This window comes from Eleutherodactylus coqui, chromosome 3 (assembly GCF_035609145.1).
Source record: "Eleutherodactylus coqui strain aEleCoq1 chromosome 3, aEleCoq1.hap1, whole genome shotgun sequence".
In the NCBI taxonomy this organism is placed as follows: domain Eukaryota; kingdom Metazoa; phylum Chordata; class Amphibia; order Anura; family Eleutherodactylidae; genus Eleutherodactylus; species Eleutherodactylus coqui.
Window position 1 is genome coordinate 269,606,630 of NC_089839.1, and position 12,741 is coordinate 269,619,370.

The 12,741-nt window shown below is 45.7% G+C and overlaps 1 protein-coding gene across 1 annotated transcript in view; it reads left to right on the forward strand.

The window, feature by feature from the left end:
* The window catches only part of AXDND1 (axonemal dynein light chain domain containing 1), a 563,032-nt gene that overhangs the window by 427,885 nt on the left and 122,406 nt on the right, over positions 1–12,741 (forward strand). The gene's annotated exons all lie outside the window — the stretch shown is intronic.

The window sequence follows — 12,741 nt, forward strand, 5'->3', positions numbered from 1 at the left end:
TATCACAGCGTTAAACAAATGCAAGTGGGTAGGAGCCCTAACAGTGGGATTTCACAGTGGGCTCCCGCCCGTGGACATGATGTAAAATGTACTGAAATCTATGTTTTATTTATTTTTAAGAGTCTGCTGGATTGTGTCGAAAATCTAAAAGCAGAGATCCAGGTAAGATACTGTAATTATTATATGTATTATATGTATATATAAATATGTATATTATCTCAACTATATACCTACTTGTAGCTTGAGGCTCCTTGAGACCCAGTACAAGTTTCATACTATAGCCCCCTCTATTATCATCTGTTACTGCTTCCTATTTATGTATTTGGATGTTTGTCTTCTCAAGGTGTTGAGAATATGAGATGGAAAAGTAACTGGGCGAGGGTAATATAGAGATGGAAAATTTGCTGCTACAACCTCTTGCTGCTCCGTTAAAGAGACTATTAAATATATACCATCATTACGTTCTATTTTTGTAACGCCCCTAGGAAATTGCAACTGTACACATGTAGCTAGTCTGTGGTAGCGCGAGCTGCTTCATTTTGCTTTATTTCTAGTTAATAAATAACGATTGATTGCCAACAGCCAACTTTCTTTAGGTTGGATTTCGTATGTGGGAGCCCGCAGTGGAATCCGACTCTGGCATTAGTGGCATCCGTGCGTACCTGTAGTCTCTGTTCTTTTTCTGTACTGCAGATGGTCCGCACGGCTCGCCATTGAACATACGCAGTACAATTTTTTTTAAGCTCTTGCTCTTCCCGCATCATCACGATGATGCTGAATCCGCGACCATTCAGCAATGTCAATTGCAGAAGGGCCACGGATCAGACGGCTTTCATTGACTTTAATGGAAGCCGTCCGTGCAGACTCCGCGCAAAAATGGAGCATACTGCGATTTTTTTTTCCGTGAGCAGAAAATCGCATTTGCTGGCCACTCATGTGAGTGGACATGCGGATGCTTCATTGGTTTGAATTGGTGCGGAATGGCGCAGATTGTCCACGTGGGAGATGATCATGGATTCCACAATTCAAATATTTTTATCACCCTGTACTCTGCTGCTCTACTTAAAGAGAATGTGCCACCAAAAAATTACCTATTGTTTAAATCAAGTTTTGATGTTAAACATATTTTTAAAATGTATTGTGATTTTTTTGTAATTTTCCATGTCACTATGTATATTGATAAAAATCCTAATCTCTTGTAGTTGTTAGTCTGACCACTAGGCCTAATATTACGCTGAGAGTTCCTCTGTATAGCCACATGGACTATAAAACCAATAGACTGGAGAAGATTCATTGGCTACTACAGGAGAGTGTTGTGGGCATGCTTTATGACCAGTACAGAGGTAATTAGGCAGGGAGGGGGAGGAGGTGAGCTGTGGCTATCCCCAATTACGAATGGTGGAGTCTGTTGTTTGTTACGTAGGTGTCTATTTTCATTGTAGTCCTACCTGTGATGATAATGAGATGACTACTGAAAAGTTATCCCTATGAAACAGAAAATCCTAGACTATTATTAGGCTTAGTGGTCAATGTGAAAACTGCAGTATATCAGGATCTGTAATATGGAACAGCAATATGGAAAATAAAAATAAAAAATCACCAAAAATAAAAAGATATGTTTAACATAAAATGTTGATAGAAACAATAGGTCAGTTTTCTGCTCACAATTCCCTCCAAGGCCAGCATAGCATGGAGACACATCTGTTGCATACTAACCCAAACTGTGCATAAATGTATTGTGCTGTCTGGATAATCATTATGGACTTGACTCATGAGGGAAACACTCCCCGCCCGTCTTAGGAATGATTGAAGGCTCCTGTGTACATGCAGATACAGGGCAGCCCATTAATCACTACTGGCAGAGATGGTGGGAGCGTTCTCCTCACAGCTGAGGGCCTTCTGTATTTTTTTGATAGCTGTCTAAATATTTTTTGTGCCATTTAGGCTAATATTGCATGAAGCCGGTCCCCATACTTTACCTTCCTTAAAGAGGGCACTATAGTCTTGTAACTGACCTGCTTTAATGCAAAATCTACTGTGGATTGTCCAGTTCTCAAAAGCCATTGGCTAATAAAAGGAGATTCAGTTGTTGGACAGTGGGAATACTCGTGCACATTTGACATTTACATCATTTTATGTTTTAGATATGAATATCTTCACTCATTCTACCAAAAAAGTGACTTTTATATATTGATATTTTTCAGAAATTATTAGACAACCTAGACTTAGGCGCGGTCACCGAATTTCTGGGGAAATTATCTGATGAACTTCTGGTAACTATCATAAGTGTTCTACATCTGTGTGTCATTGTACATACTCTCAGCATCATCTTAAGCATTTCCTATTGAATATAAACTCGATATAGTTGTTCCCGCCGCCATCAGTCTGGTTGGCAATCAGTTGTCTAGGAACTGAAAACTTGGCGATTGTAACTGATTACAGTAAGAAAATGGCGCTGACTGCTTGCTGCCAGCTCTGTGTAATAACTTACATAGAACAGACTTTTTCAAAACAATGATTGACCCAATTTGATAAGTAAAGTTAAAGTAATCCTCCGGTCTTGGGGACAAAATTTATTCCGGTAACCGGGGTGAGAAGTGATATTGCTGGGCTCTTCTTGTAGTTTTCTTCCCTGGATCCACAACAGTGCAGATTTTGGCGCAGTTTTTGATGTGAAATTTGACACAAGTTTTGATGTGAATTTTATGCTGAGGAAAATTTGCACCAATTCCGCTACGTGTGAATGCACCCTTAGGCCTCGGTCACACGGGCGTTTTTTCGCGCGATTTGCGCATGCGCACGCGATTGGCGATTTTATAAAACCATTGCTTTGCAATGGTATCGGACACATGAGCACTTTTTATGCGCTTGTCCGATAAATTATAGGACAAGAAATTGCAGATCGCGGCTATCTGCGATCTGAGATTCCTGGTCTTCTCTATATGCGCTCAATGGGGCCGGCGGCAGCAGCGCCGATCCCATTGAGAACATATACAACACAAATCATTCTCCTCTGCCACAGCTGTAACAGGACGCCAGATACAGGCCAATCAATAAAGGCGTCCTGTATTGGCAGTGCCTATGGTCGCTATAACAAGCGATAAGGCATTGCATGAAAGAAGTCCTGCAATGCCTTATCATAGCGATCATAGACGCTATGGTGCAATTTCCCCACAGGAACACAAATAGTGTAAAAAAAAATATAAAAAATAATGTACATAAAAAAATGTAAAGAAAAAAGTGCTTTTTCTCATATTAGCATAAAAAAAGAAAAAAAAATTTAATCCTACATATTTTGTATCATCGTATCCATAACAACGCATACAATAAGTTAAACATGCTTTTTTTCATGCATGGCAAAAAGCGTGTAAAAAAAACCTAAAAAACTGAGGCAAAATGCCAATTTTTAGCATTTTGCCTCCAAAAAAAAACAATAAATATGATGATAAACCCGTAGAGAACTTTGAATGCAGCAATTTTGAAAAAAAAAAAAAGCTTTCCATAAAAGGGTTTTTATTGCGGAAAAGTGGAAAAATCTAAAAAAAAATTAGGAATTTTGGTATTGCTGTAATTGTACTGACCCCCAGAAAAAATGTATTGTGTCATTTAGGCCTTAGTCAGACGGGCGATTTTTCGCGCGATTTGCGGATCGCATGATGGATGCGCATCCGCAAATCGCGTGACCGATGCGCGCAAGTCGCCCGCAAATCGCCCGAAAATCTGCTCCTAGCCGCGTTTCATTAGAAACGGGCCGGAGCTGTCCAGCGCATTGCATTCAATGGAGACGGCAATACAGCCGTCTCCATTGAAAGCAATGCGCTGTGGGCGAGCCCGGGATGAATTGTCGGTAAGGGCTTAAATATATAAGCCCTTCCCTGCAATCCATCCTAAAATGTGTTAAAATAAAAAAAAATTGTATACTCACCTTCTGCCGGCAGCCGGAGCTCCGCGTGGCCGTCCTGCAGTGGGTGTGAAGGGGGTGTGAGTCAGACCTGCCCCCTGATTGGCTCAGCGCTGAGCCAATCAGAGGCATGCCTCACTCACACCCATTCATGAATTCATGAATGGATGTGAGTCAGACCTGCCCCTGATTGGCTCAGCGCTGAGAGGCAGCATTCACTCACCCATTCATGAATTCATGAATGGATGTGAGTCAGACCTGCCCCTGATTGGCTCAGCGCTGAGAGGCAGCATTCACTCACCCATTCATGAATTCATGAATGGGTGTGTGAGTGTTTTCAGCCTCTGATTGGTCAGGGCTGTGACCAGTCAGAGGCAGATCATTCAGCAGGCGTGGATTTTAAAGCCCCACCGGCTGAATAGTGCCAAGAAGCAGTTCAGGAGAACTGACAGCGGCCGCGGCTAGACTCCGGCTGCAGCGGAAAGGTGAGTATACAATTATTTTTTATTTTAACACATTTTAGGATGAATTGCAGGGAAGGGCTTATAATATTTAACCCCTTCCCGACAATTCACCCCGCGCACGCCGGCAGCCCATTGCTTTCAATGGAGCGGCTGTATTGCCGCTCCATTGAATTCAATGAGCAAACATCGTTCTTCTCTGCCACGATTTGTCTTCTATATGTTCTCAATGGGGTCGGCGCTGCTGCCGCCGGCCCCATTGAGCGCATATACAGAAGAGAACAGGAATCGCAGATCGCAGATAGGTGCGATCTGCGATTTTTTGTTCTATAATTTATCGGACGAGCGCATAAAAAGCGCTCATGTGTCCGATACCATTGCAAAGCAATGGTTTTTAAAAATCGCCGGACGCATGCGCATGCGCAAATCGCGGCTAAAAACGCCCATCTGACTAAGGCCTTATGCTGCACAATTAACGCTGTAAAAAACAAACAAACAGAATCTATAGCAGAATTGATGCGTTTTCTCTCACTCTTATTATAAAAAAATTAATAAAAGTTTTACAATATAGTCTATGCACCCAAAAATGGCACCAATAAAGACTACAGTTCACCACTCAAAAAACATGCCCTTATACGGCCACGTCAAAGAAAAAATTTAAAAAGTTATGGCTTTTGAAAAATGAAGATGAAAATCCGACAAAAATCATTGCATCCTTAAGCCCAAAATAGGCCATGTCCTTAAGGGGTTAAATACAGTACCCATAATAAAACAAAGAAAAAAGAGTTATTGGTAAAAGGTATTTAAAAAAGGCCTGTATTTCATGAAAAATAAATATACTACAAATAGTTTTGGTAACCCAAGAAAACAATGGGTTTATAAAACCATCACATGCATAAAATCACTAAAGTGCCCAGTCCTTTAGAATTGCCTCAGGGTCAGTCAGACGGGGCGTTTTGATGTGCGAATTTTTGTGTGCAGAACGCAAACGCACAAAAAATTTGCATGACCGAAGCGGGCATCACACAGGGAAAAAAAGGACTTGGCCTCGTTTTTCCCCACATAAAGTGCGCTGCCTGTTATCCCCTGCTGTGGCTGTGACAGCCGCAGCAGGGGATTCCTTTGATCACTGCGGGCGGCGGTGGCCCCCATTGACAAGCAGAGAACATTGTGATCCTTTCCTAAGCTGTGACAGAGGATTTCTTCATCTCCGCATTGAAAGCAATGGGCTGCCGGCAAGTCATCCAGTAATTTTTGGGGAAGGGCTTTAATTATAAACGCTTCCCTGAAAATCATCCCTAAAATGTGTAAAAATAAAATAATATATATACCCACCTCTCTGCAGCTACCGGGGCTCATGTACATCCAGCCAGTTCCAGCCAATCAGAGTCAGCACTCACCCATTTTTGAATTTAATCAATGGCTGAATTCAATGAATGGATGAGTGCTGCCTCCAATTGGCTGAGCACTGTGACCAATCAGAGGCAGCTCTTAGCTGTCATTCAATAGCTGAGAACTGCCTCTGATTGGTCACAGTGCTCAGCCAATCAGAGGCAGCCCTTTCAGCAGGTAGAGATTTCAAATCACCGCCTGCTGAAAGCACTTCAGGAGAAGACCCGGCTAGATGCATGCGCCTGAGCCCGGCAGCAGCAGAGAGGTGAGTATAGCATCCAGGGGTTTCACATCCAAAAAAGACAGATGCCGCAGTTACCTGCGTTTTAAAATCCGCTGCCCCATATTTATCGCTGCGCATTTTGTGCGCAGGTAAATATCGGGCATATGAAAAACATTGGTTCTTAATACATGCAAATCGCAAACGCAGGTAACATACGAACATAAAAACGCCCTTTTGACTAAGGCCGTAAGGGGTTAAGTCAGTGCAATTGATTCAAATACTGATACAAGCAATATATTCACTTTTGTACTTGCACTTCTATGAGGAATTACAGATTTAATATTAGAAATACCACAATCTGAAAAGTAGATTTCACAGATAGTTTACCCATCATGATTAAAAAATTGTATTTTCTTTGTTACAGGGCTTGATAACTCCGGCTGTTAATGCAGTTGGAGGCACTGTTGAATGTGTCCTGGTGAGATGAAGAATTCCTGTATACAATTTGTGTGACATTTTCATTTAAAATTATGTCATATGTCATTTATTTGACTAGATAGATAAATAGATAGATTGGGGTCCCCCTGCAACTGCACTTCATCTCTCGCCCATCAGTTTTAGCAGCATCACTGGCCTTTTAAGTGATTCAGCTATGCAGCACAAGCCTCAAGATGTGTTTTGCATCCCACGCAAAAGCAAATAATAAATTAGATATTCACATTGAAGACAACATAAGATAACTTGCATACCATGTTAAGGCGCTTTTATACGGGATGATTATCGTCCTGGTTGTTCAGGCTCCCGCAGGGTTTTGGATGGGGATCGTCCGGTCGTTTAGTTTTAAGCAGCTTAAAATCCTGAACAGCGATCGTTCAGTGTAAGCAGCAGTCCTTCAGTAGTGAACAGCCGCTGCTTACAGTGAATGGAGAGGAGCGGGGGAAGAGCGGGGAGAGAACTCTCCTCCAGCCGCCCCGCCTTCCTGCCAGCCGTGCTGTGAGCGATCCAGCGATACTTGTTCCTGTGTAATGGCACAGGAGCAAGTATACACAGGGATGGGCTGTCAGGCATCATTTGCTGACACTAGTTCTACACAGTGATAGTGACTACAGTGCAGTTACCTTCAGTGATAACAGGTGATGTCATACCGGATTCGTATCATTCACTTTCGGTTTTCATCTGTATCTGGCCCAGACTACCATGACAACTTTTTCTAACCACCACTCATCTATGCAGAATTTGTAACACAGACATCTTTGGCTCCATGCTTTCCCACCACTCACCATATCCCCACACTAGTCACAAACCTCCATCCTGCTGCTCCCTTTAATAATGCCAACCAGCTTAGACTTCTAATAAGTAATCTAACGCAAACTGTTCTCTATGCTGCCCTCTCACAGACTGCTCTCCATGCTGCCCTCTCTCACAGACTGCTACCCATGTTGCCCCCTCTCTCACAGACTGCTCCCCATGCAGCTGTCTTACACTGACTGCACACCTCTTACACAAACTGCACCCCATCATTGTACTCTTTACACAGACTGATGGTTCTGCCCCCTCCCCATCACACAGAATGCCCCTCATAGTTCCCCCTCCTCATAGATAGCTCATCATTCTCTCCCTGCCCTGTCATCACACAGGAAGCCATTTCATGGTTCTGCCCACTTTCCTTGTCATACAGAATGCCCCCTAGGATTCTCCATCTGCCATCTCATACAGATTACTGCTTTTGTCCCCCATCAAACAAGATACCCCTTTTATTTCTCACCCTTCATCACACATGATGCCCCATATACTTCACTCTCTGCCCGTCACATATCCTGCTCTTTAGGGCTCATTCACCTGAATGTAATGCAGGTTTCGGTCACGTAAATACGCTGCATAAAAACACAGCATTTATACACAAGTGGGTACATTTTTACCAGCTGTCATAGTTCTTCCTCTGCCCCGTTGTCACGCATGATGTCACTTTATTTCTCCCTCTGCTCCACTGTCACACATGATGGCCATTTATTTTTCCCTCTGCCCCCGTCACACATGATGCCCCTTGATTTTTCCCTCTGCCCCCCTGTCACACATGATGGCCATTCATTTTTCCCTCTGCCCCCGTCACACGATACCCCTTTATTTCTCCCTCTCCCCCTGTCACACATATTGCCCCTTGATTTCTCATTGTGCCCCATAACACATAATGTCCATTGATTTCTCCTCTGCCCTCAGCGAAGCATGATGCCCCTTGATTTCTCCCTCTGCCCCCTGTATCACATAATGCCCCTTTATTTCTTCCTCTGCCCCCTGTCACACATAATGCCCCTTTATATCTTCCGCTACCCCATAACACATAATGTCCCTTGATTTCTCCACTGCCCCCTGCCATGCATGATGCCCCTTGATTTTTCCCTCTGCCCCCCTGTCACACATGATGCCCATTTATTTCACCCTTTGCCCCGTCACACATGATGTTTTTTCATTTCTCCCTCTGCCTCGTGTCCCACATGATGCCCATTTATTTCTCTCTCTGCCCCACTGTAACACATATTGCCCATTTATTTCTCCCTCTGCCCCATAGCACATAATGCCCATTTATTTCTCCCTCTGCCCCCTGTCACACATGATACCCATTTATTTCTCCCCCTGCCCCTGTAACACATATTGCCCATTTATTTCTCCCTTTGCCCCACTGTCATACAAGATGATGCACCTTGCCTATCTGACTGCACTGTTTAACCTTCCTTCTAGGTTCTCCATGTTGCACAGGCAGCATCTCCTACACAGTGATCAATAGTCATAACTGCCTCCATGCCCCGGCTCAGTCTCCGCACCTTTGATGTATTTGCCTCTTTAGTCAGAATTTCCTCCCCAGCTCCAGCTCCTCCCCTCCAACATTGAAGGGGAGGAGACTGAGCCAGCGCTGGGGAGGAAGTTCTGACTATCAGTCACAGTGCAGGGGAAGCTGTGCAGCGCTCGCACCAGACACGCCGTGTGGAGGTCCTAGGCATAGCATTAAACAGTGCAGTCAGGCAGCCTCAGCATGGCTAGGGGAGTCTATAGGCTGCCTGGCTTAGGAGCTGCTGCGCAATTTCGACCCCTATAGTTACGCCAGGGAAGACATGGATGGATAGATAGATATGCTCAAATATCTATATCCACTCTAAATAGTTAAAATTGCAATTGCAGATTTTCAGGTAAGTAAAAAAAATTACAAGATCCCCAAATCACTGCTTGCAAAAGTAATTTACTTGATGGTTTGGCAATTAATTAAACAACCAAGACTGGGAACACTCTCAATCACTTACCCGCTCACTTATCTACTAAATAACCAATACTTACAACTTCTTGTTTCTGCCAATTGTGGGGTAGGCCACAGCTTTTATTTATTAACGAATATCAACGATAACTTTATTGAAAAAACTGTCCATGCTGTCCGTATGCTAAAACTTTAAAGTCCGTAAACAGTCCACTGAGGACGTTTGTAAGCCCCGTTCCTTCGGCTTGCAAACCCTCCTCTACTTCCTCACAGCATGGACAAAAATCCGGGCCACACGGGATGTGCCGCGTTACTACGGCTCATTCCGTCCCCACCCCACCAACCCGAGCTAAAGCTTTCTCGACCCCATCCTGCAAGCCGGATAGGAACGTATCTAACCCTACGTCATTGAGGTGAACACCGTCCCTCCTCAATGCCCCCTTTTCCTTCTCTTCCAGCTCCCAATGGCGCACCGCCACCCCTCCGATAGAGTGAACGAACTGCGACATCCGCATGTTGATCAGCCTCCTGGCTCTGTCCACCGAATGCATCCTTTAAAACATTCCCGAAAACGCAGTAAGTCCTGTTTCATGATGACCAACAGGTCTCGTGTCTTTGCTTTTCCGAGATCATTCCCCCCGGCGTGAACAACCAACACCACTTTCCGGGGGGTACTTCTGGCTATGTCCACCACCAGCTTCCACATGTCGGGCCATCTTAGCCCCCGGACTCCGTGCCAGGTTACGGATGTTCCGGGTAGGCCTAGCTCCGATCCCAACGGGCGTACTGCTGCCCTCTTTTGCGCCCAGTAAATATAGGAATGCCCGACTATGTGCACCTTCCACGGTTCTGCTGCTGCAAATAAAAAACAAGAAAAAACAAAAACAAGAGCAACCAACTTGAAAAACACTGCCTCACGCTAAAGAAAACGAGGGACCTTTAGGCCCTAACTTAAATCTCACACCGCCAGATCGGGTCGCACATAAGACTTATATGCCTGGGACTTCCATCTCCCAAGCCGTTTTAACCCGTCTTCGTTCATTCCACCCGCATCTGCCGACGTGGCCGCACCGATTCTGAAGGAGTGGGTTCCGAATTCCTTCGGATCGAGGCCCACTGACCTCAAAGACGATTTTAACCCCGCCGTTACCTGAAACCTGGTGAGGGGGAGGCCGGAAGCGTGGACCAAAAACTGCTCCCCCGCCGGCCTTGCTGCCATGTAACTGGCTACCGTATCTACTGGGCACCAAACTGCGCCTAGCCGCGAGATCGGCACCCACTCAACCCTACCGAAAACGTCGGTTTTTGATTTCTTAATCCTGACCCGTAGCCCATCGTCTATCAGTACCACATCGTCAAACATAAGACCTCCCGGCATAAACTTGCTCTTCGGAACTAACTCGCCGATCCTGAGCGCCGCAAAAAATGCCAGCAAGAACGCCGTCCTAAACAGTAAAACCTCGTACCCGTTGCAACACGTGACCTCCAAAGTGTCCAATAACTTGCACAACAACTGGTAAGTAATCGGGCGGCGGGCATCAGCACCGGCCTTTTCTTTCTTCCACCCGCGCTCTATCTGGCGAAAAACGAACTCTTTTGTAACATCTCTGAACCCGTGCAACTTTAGCAAAAAAGCGACGCCCGCAAGATGCTTTTTCGCCGCATCCACCGACGCCCGTCCCGCCCGTAGGGACGCTAACATATCCAGGGTCGCTGACCGGGCCCTCTCGCCCCCAGCTACCCTGCCATCCGTACAACACAACCATTTTTTCCACACCGCATTATAGTTTTTCCAGGTTCCCACTGCCACGGATGACTCGACAAGCTTCAGCAGCTCTGCTCTGCCAGATCCCACAAGAAAAGCGGGCAGCGTACTCCCAACGCATCCGCCTGAGGGTGCCGCTCTCTGAACCGCTCCATCTGCGAACGAGAGAGCGCGTCAGCTGCCACATTTTTATATCCCGGCACATGCTTTGACCGTAAATATATATTACGCTGTAAACATCTCAGAACCACATGTCTCACGAGTGCCAACACCGGTGGGGAAGATGACGACTGCCGATTAATAATGTGCACCACCGCAGCATTATCGGACCAAAAACACACTTTGTGATCCTGTAACTCCTCACCCCATAGTTCCACAGCCACCACCAACGGGAAAAACTCCAATAAAGTAATGTTTTGATTCCACCGCTTTTTTATCCAGGATACTGGCCATGGTTCCCTGCACCAGTGGTTCCGGAAAATAACCCCAAATCCTGTAGACCCTGCAGCGTCCGCGGACAGGCTAAGACCTGTACCCGACCACTCTTCCTTAGGGCACACCACCTGCCCATTGAACGCTTCCAAGAAGATTTTCCAAGTGTGTAAATCCCCTCGAATCCCTGGTGTGACTCTAATAAAATGATGCGGCTCCTTTACACCCACCGTCGCTAGCGACAGCCTCCGTGAAAAAACGCGACCCATGGGTATCACTTTGCACGCAAAGTTCAGTAAACCCAAGAGGACCTGTATTTGGCGCAGCGTAACTTTTTTACACCTTACGACATCTCTAACCGTCTGTCGGAGGCGGGCAATTTTTTCGATCGGTAATCTAAAAACCATTTCCTCGGTGTCGATTTCGATCCCTAGGAAAGTTAACCTTGTCACCGGGCCCATCGTCTTTTCCTCAGACAATGGGACCCCCGCCTCCTGCATCAATGACCGGAATGTGCGTAACAAAAAACCGCAGGTGCCCGATGACTCCGTACCGATAAACAGGAAATCGTCAAGGTAGTGCGTCACCGATGTGATACCCGTTTCAAACCTGAGCATCCATTCCAGGAATGAACTGAAAAGCTCGAAGTAATAGCACGAAATCGAGCAGCCCATCGGCAGGCACATATCATAAAAGAACTGATTATCTACCTTGCAACCCAACAAGTGGAAACACTCAGGGTGAATTGGCAGTAGCCGAAAAGCCGACTCAATGTCGGCTTTTGCTAACTGTGCCCGCTTACCTGCTGCTCTGACCAAAGCGACCGCCTGGTCAAATGACGCATAAACCACCGATGCTTGTTCCTTTGTAATGCCATCATTTACCGACTCCCCTTTTGGGAAGGATAGATGATGGATCAATCGGAACTTGCCCGCCTCCTTCTTAGGGACTAGCCCCAACGGTGAGACACGCAAGTTCGCGAACGGTGGTTCGTCGAAGGGGCCGGCCATGCGGCCCGCCGCCACCTCTTTGTTAACCTTTTCTCTTACTAATACTATATTATCCAGGGCCGACTTTAAGTTTGCGCACAAGGTGGAAGCAGGTTGAAATGAAAAGGGGATTAAAAAACCGTCGGTAAAACCTTGTCTAAGGATTCTTGCTTCCTCCCTCCTGTGGTATCTGTCGAGCCACTGGAAGAGGTACTTGCTTTTCACCGGAGTTCGGTGCTCCACTGGCACCGCCCTCGGCGACTGGCTGTCTCTGTTTTCTGAAGCAGCGTACCGCGGAGTGTTGTCCTCCGCAAACCGAACATTCGTGCCTAAA